Source organism: Canis lupus, chromosome 27, assembly GCF_003254725.2.
Source record: "Canis lupus dingo isolate Sandy chromosome 27, ASM325472v2, whole genome shotgun sequence".
Lineage (NCBI taxonomy): Eukaryota > Metazoa > Chordata > Mammalia > Carnivora > Canidae > Canis > Canis lupus.
This window is the reverse complement of record NC_064269.1, coordinates 23,268,444-23,279,687: the sequence shown is the minus strand read 5'-3', so window position 1 is coordinate 23,279,687 and position 11,244 is coordinate 23,268,444. Positions and strand designations below refer to the sequence as shown.

The window sequence follows — 11,244 nt, the reverse complement described above, 5'->3', positions numbered from 1 at the left end:
GGGAGAACTTTCTTTTTCCGTGGTTCCTGTCTACTTTTAATTAATTTATGACTGCCAGGAAATTGCACACGGAGCACACCCAAACGCACTGTACAGAGCACAGAGTTATTATATGTAACATCTACTGTCTACTTCCAGGAAAAGTGCAACTGGCTGGGGAGAGGGAGGTGCGGAGTAAGGGGAACTCGCACAGGAGAGAATGAATGAAAATGGACAAACTGTTGGGCTGAACTTTCACTCTTAGAGTCAGAGTTCAAACTGGAAATGGGGAAAAAAAAAACAAAAAAAGGAAAGGAAAGGAAAACAAAGCAACACTGTCCCAGAAGTAATATATCCGCTTAGATCAGTTGTCTATCTCAGTAAAAGACAGGAATTGTACTCTGACACAGAGCTCACATTTTGCCTTTTTTCAGAGGTTTCCTGGTAGCTGCTGTAGAAATATACCTAAGTATAACGTCAATAGAAAAAACACACAGTCATGATTCTGACCTGTTGTTCTTTCTTGTTTCTTAACAAGATGTAAACAGGAAAAAATATACTGAAAATTGAGCTAATTACTGAGTAACAAAATCCAACTAACTAGTAAAGAACCTCATCCTCACTTTGCATTTTGAATTTTTGCAGAATTCAAACCAGGAGCTTCTCTATATATCTATATTGCAAGGCTTCCACAGAATTAAGAAAACAAGAACACCAATAGGGTACACAGAGCGGAAACCTTGGTTCTCTGTGTTGAAGCACAAGTGTTCAAGTGTTGAAGCACTTGCTTTAAGATGAAGAGAGACATTAGTTAAAGGGGCTGGTCGCCTCATTCCCTCTCTTCAAATTTCCATCGAAAATGGCCACATTGGAATTATTTTCTTTTTAAAACTCAGTGACAAAATTTACTCCTCTGTTTTGAAGTCACATGTTTAGAACAATCAGTGGAGACTGCAAATGGATGGAAAAAGAAAATCCCCCAGGATTATGTTTTGTGACTGCTTCCTTTCTTTCTCACTTATTTCATCTGAAAGGTTTAGATTTAATAAACTCAACCACAAACTTGAGTCTAGGAAAAATCTGTAAGCATATCGTTCAATCAACTGAAAATAATATATAATCAAAAAAGAGTACAGGTCAGAGGTTTACCATTAGTTGCCTGTATGTTCTAACCTGTATTAAAACAAAACAACACAACACAACACAAGCAAAATACCTCCACCTTGAAGTGAAAGACCCATTGTCAATTACTGAGAATCTTATCTAGTGTCTCCACGTATAAGCTTACAAGAGTAATGGGCCCCCCAGTACATTTTTTTTTTTTTAGATTTTATTCATTTATTCATGAGAGAGAGGCAGAGACACAGGCAGAGGGAGAAGCAGGCTCCATGCAGGGAGCCCGATGTGGGACTCGATCCCAGGACTCCAGGATCATGCCCTGGGCAGAAGGCAGACGCCCAACCACTGAGCGACCCAGGCGTCCCTCCTAGTACATTTTATGATTGCTGTGACTATCCATTTACCAATGATAATATGGCAGAACAGTAGAATGGCATGAAAGTCCAGGAATGAAAGAGCCTAAAGTTATATTTCTGACATCTAAGAACTAACCATGTGTCTTAGGAGAAACATTGCTTATTCTCACTGGTCTCAGTTTCCATGGGGATAATTCTCCTGATTACTCCATAGGGTGTTTAAGTGTCAAATGATACAGCATATGTCAAAGGATTAAAAATATCAATTTACTTTCAATTTCACTATCCTCTACTATTCTAGAACAGTGTTGGGTCTATAATCCAAGATATTTAGGACATAGCCATCTATAATAGGATTACTGAAACCTTTGAGTTTTCCTAATTCTCTTCAAATCTTCTAAACACATTTGGAAATCAATCTAGAAACAATGACTTTTTCACAAATCATCCCAGTTAACTTCACCCCACTTTCATTCACTTTGTATGATTCTTCTATTTGCTCTGATATTTTGTAAGCAAGATTATATTCTTTTCTCCAAAGACAGCAATGACCTACTTCATTTCCACTCCATTGAACAATTCTCATATTTCTACTTATACCACATTCTACTTATATATTCTCTAGAATTCTTAATGTTGTTTCCTAATCATTCTGTTGTTATGATAATTTGGGAATAATCCTTACTTTACTCTTAATGAGATTTTATAGGTAGTATTAAAATCAAAATAACAAAAAACAAAAGGGAGTACAGGTAAGTGGTTGTAAATGTTAGTTGTAAATGCAGAAGGACAATTTCTTAACACAAAAGGAAATCTACTAATACTGAATATCTTCAGGATTCAGATAACCAAAATGTAGAAAATAAGTCTATTCCTAAAAGAAAAAAAGAATCTTGATCATTAAGATAATAATTGTTAGAAAAGTACCCTATGACAGAAAGGCAGGCTAAATATTGCTAATTTCTAACTCTCAGAATATTCAATAAGAGTAAGCTTCCTAAGTAAACATTCTGCTGGCTAACAATATAACCTGCCTTTAAATGTTCCTGCCATAGCCTTAGAAGTTGTTGGATATCACTGACTGGCATTCTGTTTGACCTACATAGTATTGACTTTTTTGTAGTATTTTCTGGTATTTAGAAACTGAGAGAATCCATATTTCTGACACCTTTCAAAAATTTGGAAGATCTGGCAATGCTATTCTAGCCTTTCACATGGCAGCAATCTACTGGTACAAAATGGAAGCTGCCCATGTGATAAGGACACATATGCTTGGGTTCATCCTAGTCCTCACCACTTCTGTCTGGCTACTGTAGACCATTGAGTTTTGACACAGAGGTTTTAGAGTAAGCTTTAGGGGACTAAAATAGTAAAATATTCAAAACCTCTTTCTCAGAACATAGATCTTATAGCTGTTCTTCATATGCCTAGCCTTTTAATGAATGATAAGGATAAGAAAATCGACAGAAAAATACAGATAATAGTCACGCACACACAAAAATGAGTAAATAAATAATGTTTCAAATAAGTGCAAATAAATGGGATGAGGATAAAAATTTTCTACAGAATATACTAACCAACATGTGAATTACAACAAAAATACATAAAATACATAGGAAAATACTAAGAAAGATATAAGCAAAAATTTTTTAAATGATCAAATAGGAAAAATGTATATAATTATGAAGAAAAAATATGAAGAAAAGTTAATATACAAATAAAAATATGAACACTAAAACTATGTTAAGGAACACAACTACAAATTATAGAACTCAGAGATCAAGAGTAATAGTGAAATGTGGTAAAGGGGAAAACTTTAAATTTAAGCTGGGAACGCAGAATACAAAATTTAACATTCTGTTGCATAAGTCAACTTGAATCTGAGGCACCTGTGGACAAGCAGCCACTCTCCTACACAGCTGTTCTTCTAAGCCTGGGTTTTCTTCAAGGGGCTACCCAGTTGGTAAAGTCTTCTGAATCTGGAACATTGAAATTAGGAATGCAATAGATGACACTGTCAAAAACTATGCTATTTGATACCATTTGGATATGGTACAGCCAGCACAAGAAAGGCCTATATGCATATTTAGCACTAAATAACTGGGTGGTTTTTTAAAATAAACCCCTAGAAAGGATAAGTTTGAAGAATATAAGCAATCTTTTCCAATATGTTCAGTTATGAACAAATAAAAGACTAGAGCTCATGTCATGATTTCTGTTCAGGAGAATCTATTCAAACGAATAAAGGTAAGGTACAATTTGCTTTCCAAACTATCAAGAACAGTCTTTAGGGGAACTTTATATCATGGGATCTTTATTCATTTCCAATTTTGTCTGTCCAAATCTAAACATGGAATCCAAGGCCAACTTCCTCATACTTCCTATTGTGCTAGGGCTGTTTTTGCCTACAGATCTACAATGTGTGCTTAGGAAACTGAAGATAATTTTAGTATCAGTTTAGGGACATGCCAAAGGACCTATAATACTCAACTGCATAATTAGGCAAGCAAATATTTCACAAAATAATAGTATTCAATATTTTCCGGTGTCACAAGAATATAAAAAGATTCCTGAATTTGTAAAATTATGGACCTTTACCACACAAACAATATCAATTTATCTTAAAATTTCAGTCTCGAGAATATAGAGCTTTCTCAAATGCATTACATATTTACCTGTCAAATTAAAGAGAAAAAGTGAAACTTTTTGATGGCTTAAAGTTATAATAAGGAATATCACAATTATGTATTGATGGATTATCAAGGTTTTTACAGTTGTTAAAAGCTACATCAGTGGTCTCAAAAGGGGTCGATTTCACCCCCCAGGGAAACTCTGGCGAAATCTGGAGACAATTTTTTTTGTCACAACTGTGGGGAGAATGGGGAAAGGAAGAATGTGCAACTGGCATCTCTAATGGATAAAAGCCAATATTGTTGCTAAACCTCCTAAAATGCACAGAACAGCTCATCGCCCACGCCCACCCCATCCACATCTTCTCCACAAAAAGTCAACAGGCTAAGGCTAAGAAATCCTGCATTACATTAAATGGGATTGATTTACTATGACCCCAGTACTTTCTATGTTTTGCATTGTTCTGTTTTGTCACCTCCCCTACAGGGTCTCACTCTAAAGGCTTCGGAATGGCCCTTCATTTTTCTGATTTGCTACATTATTCTGCTGTGGGCTCAGGAAACATTTTTTTCAGCTTATTACAACTATAGAGTCTACGAAAGAAGACATCAGAGCTATCTTATGAGTAAAGCTTGGTAGCTCAGAGGGACAGATTAATTAAATAATTCTAAATTTTCTAAGCTTATTTTTGGTTCATATCTGTTCTAGTTACTAGAAATCACCAGACTTCTAATGTGTAAACTACTGCTGTGGTTTATTCAAAACTAAAGAACAAATGAAAAACACATAAAACAAAATAACAGAAACCCTATATTTGTACTCTACTAGTACAAGATTGGTAATGTCTTAAAGAAAGCTGAGCTGAAAGGTGCCTTCTAACCTGAGTAATAGAATTATTGTAGCCAAATGACTCTCATAAACAAGACCTGAAAGTGAAGGGCAGAATGTTTATCCCTTTAATAAAGTACCTTTTTAGTACAAGCTTAATATTTTATGTATTTAATTATAATGTGAGATTTAGGTGAATACTTTTATATGTACTAATGACACATAATTTTCTTCTAGATTTAAGTTTTTGTAATCACATTTAGCTATTTTAAGTATTCAAGAATAATACAGCTGAATTTCTTGTAATAAGATTACTTATATGCAAGACTTCCCTGTACTTAGTCAAAAACCATTAAATTATAACAATAGATGACTTTGCATGATCCACTCCATGGATGATAAAGAGGGAACTGTAATCAGATGATAGGATTTATACCCTTCCCATACTTTGCTAATCTGTATACCTAGCACTAAGGAGCATTGCTTGGTATTCTAACCCAAAACACCACTCAATGAGACTACACAGAAAATTCATTAACTTAATGAAAAAAGAGCTATCATCTGTAAATTTGAGAAATCGTAATGATGAAATTTAGAATTTTTATAGGAAAATATTTGAAACTCCAAATTCTTTCAGGCTACCAGGGAAGAAATTAGGCCAGGGACACAAGAGGCTCAAGTTCTGATTCACCACAGCTGCCACCACCTCAGCAAGTCTTTACCTGATTTATGTACGCAGGGCTGTTTGGTTATAGTTTCCTTATCTTCTAACTAGAAGGATCTGAAAGCCAGGATTGGAAACCAAGGGAGGAATATAATCAAGAGGCAGAGCTGAATAAGTTTGCAAAGCACTTGATTGGCAATAAGAGACATTTACCAGATGCCATTTCTTGTTTGGAAGTTTTCAGCCCTAACCCATAAGGACTCTAGACTACATTTCTGTAATTATTTAGGTAGAGTGCCATAAGGGCATTGAAGCAGGTGAAAGTAATAAACACATTGGGGAGTTCAGTGAAAGGTCAAAATCTGAAAAAAAAAAAAAAAAGGTCAGTATCTATAGCTCAGAAAAGTAATGCAGAACTAGAATGCTCAGTGCATCCTCTAGAAGCTTCACACAGGACAACACTTGGGAAAAGGATGAGGAACTTGGACAAAATCTCTTGATCATTAGAGGTTCAAAAGTCTATTGAAAAATGAGATGGTTGCCAAGAAATTGTTTATTTTCGGCAGAAATTGGTGCAGTGATTCCAGAGTATAACTCCTGGTGACTTATCTATGTTCTGAATTTAGCATATTATCGGGTCTGAATAAATATTTTATTTCCAGGTCTCAATTGGAACTCAAGGCCACTGAATGACTTTAATGGTAACACACTTGGGTAGAGGGGGTTCACAAGAGTTCCTCTGAGCTGCTCTGGGTCCTGCCTATCCAAGATTTGGGGCACTGCGATACTCCAATATCCTCTCTCTATATATATATATCTTATAAAAAACTACCTAGGTCACTGTGATGTGAAACCAAATGAACCTTAATTATATCAAATTTAATTGGTCCATACCAAAGTCATCAACAAAGCAAATTTAATTCACTTATATAGAACAATGGATACTAATAACAAATATTTTGACAATTAGGAACCTACATTTATTTTGTAATTTCCTTCAAATTAATTTAAAATATGAATAATTTAAATTCCAAGCCTTGATCTTTCTTAGACTTTGTTTTTTAATAAGCAAACTAACAAGAAAAAAGTAACAATTATTAAATATTCAAATTAATAGAGATTCACTTTTTGAAACATGAATAATGTATTTAGCATCTGATTTAATTATCTATTTCATATGTAAACATCCTGTTTACAGAGCGAGGCTACCAAAGTCAAAGTGGGCTACCTTTGCCCGATATTTCCAATGAATTCTCTGCTCCATCAATCAGGAATGATAATTATCTAGTAAGTTATAAATACAGTTAAGGTGAAATTATATGTTTTAAGTGAATGCAAAATTTTTCATATTTTATTTAAAGAACTGCTTCAGATTCTAATGGTGACCAGAACATATCAAAAACTAAGTTCATCCTAATTAACAATAATAAAGCCAATGTACCTATATATATATTTTTAATGAAACATATGGAATATTTCCAAATATTCAAAATGAAGGAAGAAAGTTTGCCTCTTTCATCTTAACTCCTTTTACCTCTTCACCTCCCTCTCCCACCATTATGCCCACCTTTTTTGGGCCAGTATTGCTACATATGCAAGTTTTGTACCAGTGAGAACAGCAGCAGCTTTTGAGACTATGAGGGAAAACAACCAGGGAAGGGAAAAGAATGGACTGACCAACATGACCAACATGACCTCTAGGCATCCCTGGTCCTTCCTCTTGAGAGCCCAGAGGGGACACTGTTGGGCCATAACAATTAAGAAGGCCAAGGGTCCTTGTGTTGACAACCTCAGCCGAGAAGGAGTGATTTTCTCGATGATCCAAGGTACCAAGGATAGAAGACAAGTAGAAACTATCCATTGCCTTATTGTTAGCCTCCTTCTAGGATAACAAAGAGAATGAAGTATAATTAATAGCTGTGACACCAACACATGATTTTTTTTTTGGAAAATATTAAGTCGCTTGAGATGAGGACCCTTTAAGAGTAAAATAATACAGCTATCCCTCACAAAATACATAGTAGAATGGCAGGAAGGCAGGGAGGAGGGGGAGTGGAAGGGATGGAAGGAAACAGAAAATGGAAGGCAAATATAAAAAATGCATTTATAGGGAGCTGAGCTCTGTGTTAGGCACTTTACAGAGTAGTCTTACTGCCATGAGATGATTTTTTCATGCCACACAAACCCCAGTGCCTGAGCTCCAAATTTCTACCTCCTTCTTTGTCCTCTTAGATCCTACGTACTTTACACCATCCAAATCCTGAACCTAGCCTTAGACACAATAGAATCCTAATTCCCATTTGTATACGCCACATTAAAGTGTGCTCTAAAGCAGGACTTCTGCCCATCTCTAATATTCAATGTCAGAATAGAAAGGCTTGATCACATATAAACGGCCTGTCTCCATTGTTGTTTTATTTTCCAATTGTTCATTAGCATGTGGGCCACAAGAGCGAACAAAGGTTTGACAAATGAATAGATCTGCCTATTATTTATAAGCATCTATTTATATATTAACTACAATAGAAATACCAGATTTTGGTCAGGGTGAGAGAAAAATGTAACAACCTTCCGAATCCCAACAATATCATTATTCAATATTGCATTACAATTGCTGTTCAGAAGAGGTTCTGAGTGGAATAAATATGGAAAGTGAATTACTGCACTCCACTGAAAGGGAGAATCCTATCACATAATAACTGTAGTAATTGACGAAACTATTTATAAATGCTTAGGGTATGACTGCTTTGGCAGTAGCTTGTTTAAACAAAAAAGACATAATTTTCAAATTCGGTACTACATTTTAGGAACAAAGTAGAATCTAATGATATGAAAATACCAAATTTCATCTTTGGTAAAAGATTTAAGATTTCACATTGTTGCCCCAAACTGCATATTCTGATTTTTTTTTTCCCAGACTTAATCTTGGCCTGGTGTGCCTCATTTTTATAGGACTTCTGAAACTAGGAATCGCCAGCATGGGGAGAGACCATTAAAGGCAGAGGTGTCTCCTATAAGCACAACATGTGACCGGGTAATATTGTCTGGATTAGCAGCTTTACAACCTAACTAAGCCCTGGAGCTACAATTATCTGGTTGCATTAAACTGAAATCACCTGAAAAACTTCACACTGAACAAACCCTTGGAAATGTCTAATCTGCCAGTTTACACTCAAAAGAGAAAGTGGAATTCAGTGGTTAAAGACAAGAAAACAAACTTTTCCACTAGGAAGTCTCATCTTAGAGCAAGGATATGGTCGTAAGTGTCCGAAGACATTTCTACAATTTATTTTCATGTGATCTTTTAAGCTTTTATTTAAAAAGGAGATTTAACCTGACCATTCCCTTTCAAGCCAATGTCCCAAGTATATATGTTTGATGAGGATATAGAAGACATAAGGAATAAAACTGCATTGCCACGCAGGGAATACGTAGCTCCAGATATGAGGCCTTATGCTAATTTTAGCAAAATGTATGTATCTTTTTATATACATAAAGTTATGGGACTATATAAAGAGATTCTTAAATGTGACATATACTGAAATCCTATTTACTGCCTATCCATTTTAAAATATAAAAACTCCAAGTAGTGGTTGCATTCATATTAAACTACCTCAAAAATTCATTTTAGCTTATCTAAAGTGTTTTCTTTCTCTTTATTTTGTAAGATATAGCTAAATCATAAGCCTGAAATTAAAATTCTGATTTTAGTGCAAGGCTACAGTTACTTAATGGCATATCAAAGGTGATATTAGGCTCTAAATTGGGGGTCTCCCTATTTTACCTGCTATAACACCTCACTTGCCACTGTTTGCTTCGTGTTCTTCGTTTGTCAATACTGATCCTGAAAATTCACTCTGTTAGGCTGCAACCTATTCTATAAATCTGTATTTTCCAAAAGAATAACCAGTTTTCTGCACAGAGATGCAATGTATGGCGATTCCGCTATGCTGTATCTCAAAGTCAAATGCCAAGATTTCCAGATGATAAAATTAAATTCTTAAACATGTCCAATTATTCAAATTCTTTATCTTACACATTACTGTTTTATTGGCCAAATTCCTACTTAGGTAGTAGTTTAGTTACCCTTTCTCCTCTCCAATAAAATCAGTAGAAAAACAAATATCATGCTCCAGCCCAAACTAATGTCTAGCTATATTATCTTAAGACTGGCAAAACTGGCAGTTGAATTTCACTCCAAAACTTCTACCCTTGGTGGCAAGTAGAGGAAATTCACGTATAAAATGATGCAATTCAACCAAGTGGTTGTTACTATTGAACAACATCTCTGATGACTGTGCTGCTTTTCATATTCATTCTATTTTTCCATGAAAATTAATACACAATGTAACTTTTCAACTTGAAATACATATTACTGTACAGATTTGTCTTTAATGGCACAATTTTCAAAACAATGCATAATACAAGTATTCACTGAGAATAGATTACTAAATCTCTTTCCTATGACTAGACTTTCACTAAAGTTTAATGGTTTATGTATGGTGCCATGAAATAGGAAGATTCATTAGATGTACTCTGAATTCCCTTACTCATTTTTTTACAAATTTGTAACAGGAGAGAATTCCTAAGCCTGCCTGGATGTTACTGTAAAGAACTTAAGAAAAAAAAAATAAAGAACTTAAGATTCATTGTTAAGCTGTCCCTTATTTATAATTAAGCCATATTATTTTGCATTTAAAAACAAAGTGTAATACCAGAGTGTACCAATACATCTGAAACAACAACATATTTTCCTGGTAGTCAAATAAATGTAGATTTGGGCACAACTTAAAGTAACTTCAATAGAGATAATTAGATTTTAAATACATGAGTGGCTTTGCCTGATTTCATTACAAAATACTCTTTGTTCCTATGTTAAGATTTAAAATCTCTTTCAATGAAAATTTAAGACAGCATACTTTTTCAAAATAGGAACAAAACTCAAGACAATTAAAAACAATCTTTTGCTCTGTTACAGGCCATGATTATGGCAGGACAGTCTCATAAATCACAACAAAGGTTCAAATCCAGAGATGATCTAAAATGAATCTCAAAGAAAAATAAAAGCCATAATCTGTTTTTAGTACTGCTGCACAAGGTGTGCTGTGGGGATCAAAACTTCACTCACAGTCTGCAGCATTCAGATGACCGATGGTACGTCTAGAGGAGACATTGCAAAAAAATTTACTTCACTTCCAGTCTCAACGGAATATTCAAGCTTATTAGGCTGCCATTCAGAAACTGTGCAGTTAAGATCTACAGCCTGCAGGTCTGGCAAACAGTAAGGTTACATTTGTAGGATATCAATATTCTTGATTTCCCTTCAACTTACGTTTCTAAAATACAGTAAGTACTGGATGATTCATGAAAATTAATCAGCTACTAAAATTTCTGGCTGTTATTAAAGCCACTGGAAATAAAGTAAGTTTTCTTACTACATACAGTTTTAATTTTTTAATGAATTTAGGCACTTGCAAAGAGAAGAAAATAATATTAAGAGGCCCAGAAGAATTTGTTAAAATCATTTATCACTATCCAGCTCTGTGAATCAAAATAATCCATTATTGTCAAGACTGCAAATTTTTCTTTTGGCCAGTCAACTCACAGGCAAAAGTTACTTTGTCTATTTTGTAAAGTTTTGAAAAGAACCCCAAAGTTTTGCACAGA

At 34.7% G+C, this 11,244-nt stretch overlaps 1 protein-coding gene across 10 annotated transcripts in view; it reads right to left on the bottom strand.

The window, feature by feature from the left end:
* The window catches only part of SOX5 (SRY-box transcription factor 5), a 1,002,640-nt gene that overhangs the window by 680,292 nt on the left and 311,104 nt on the right, over positions 1–11,244 (bottom strand). The gene's annotated exons all lie outside the window — the stretch shown is intronic.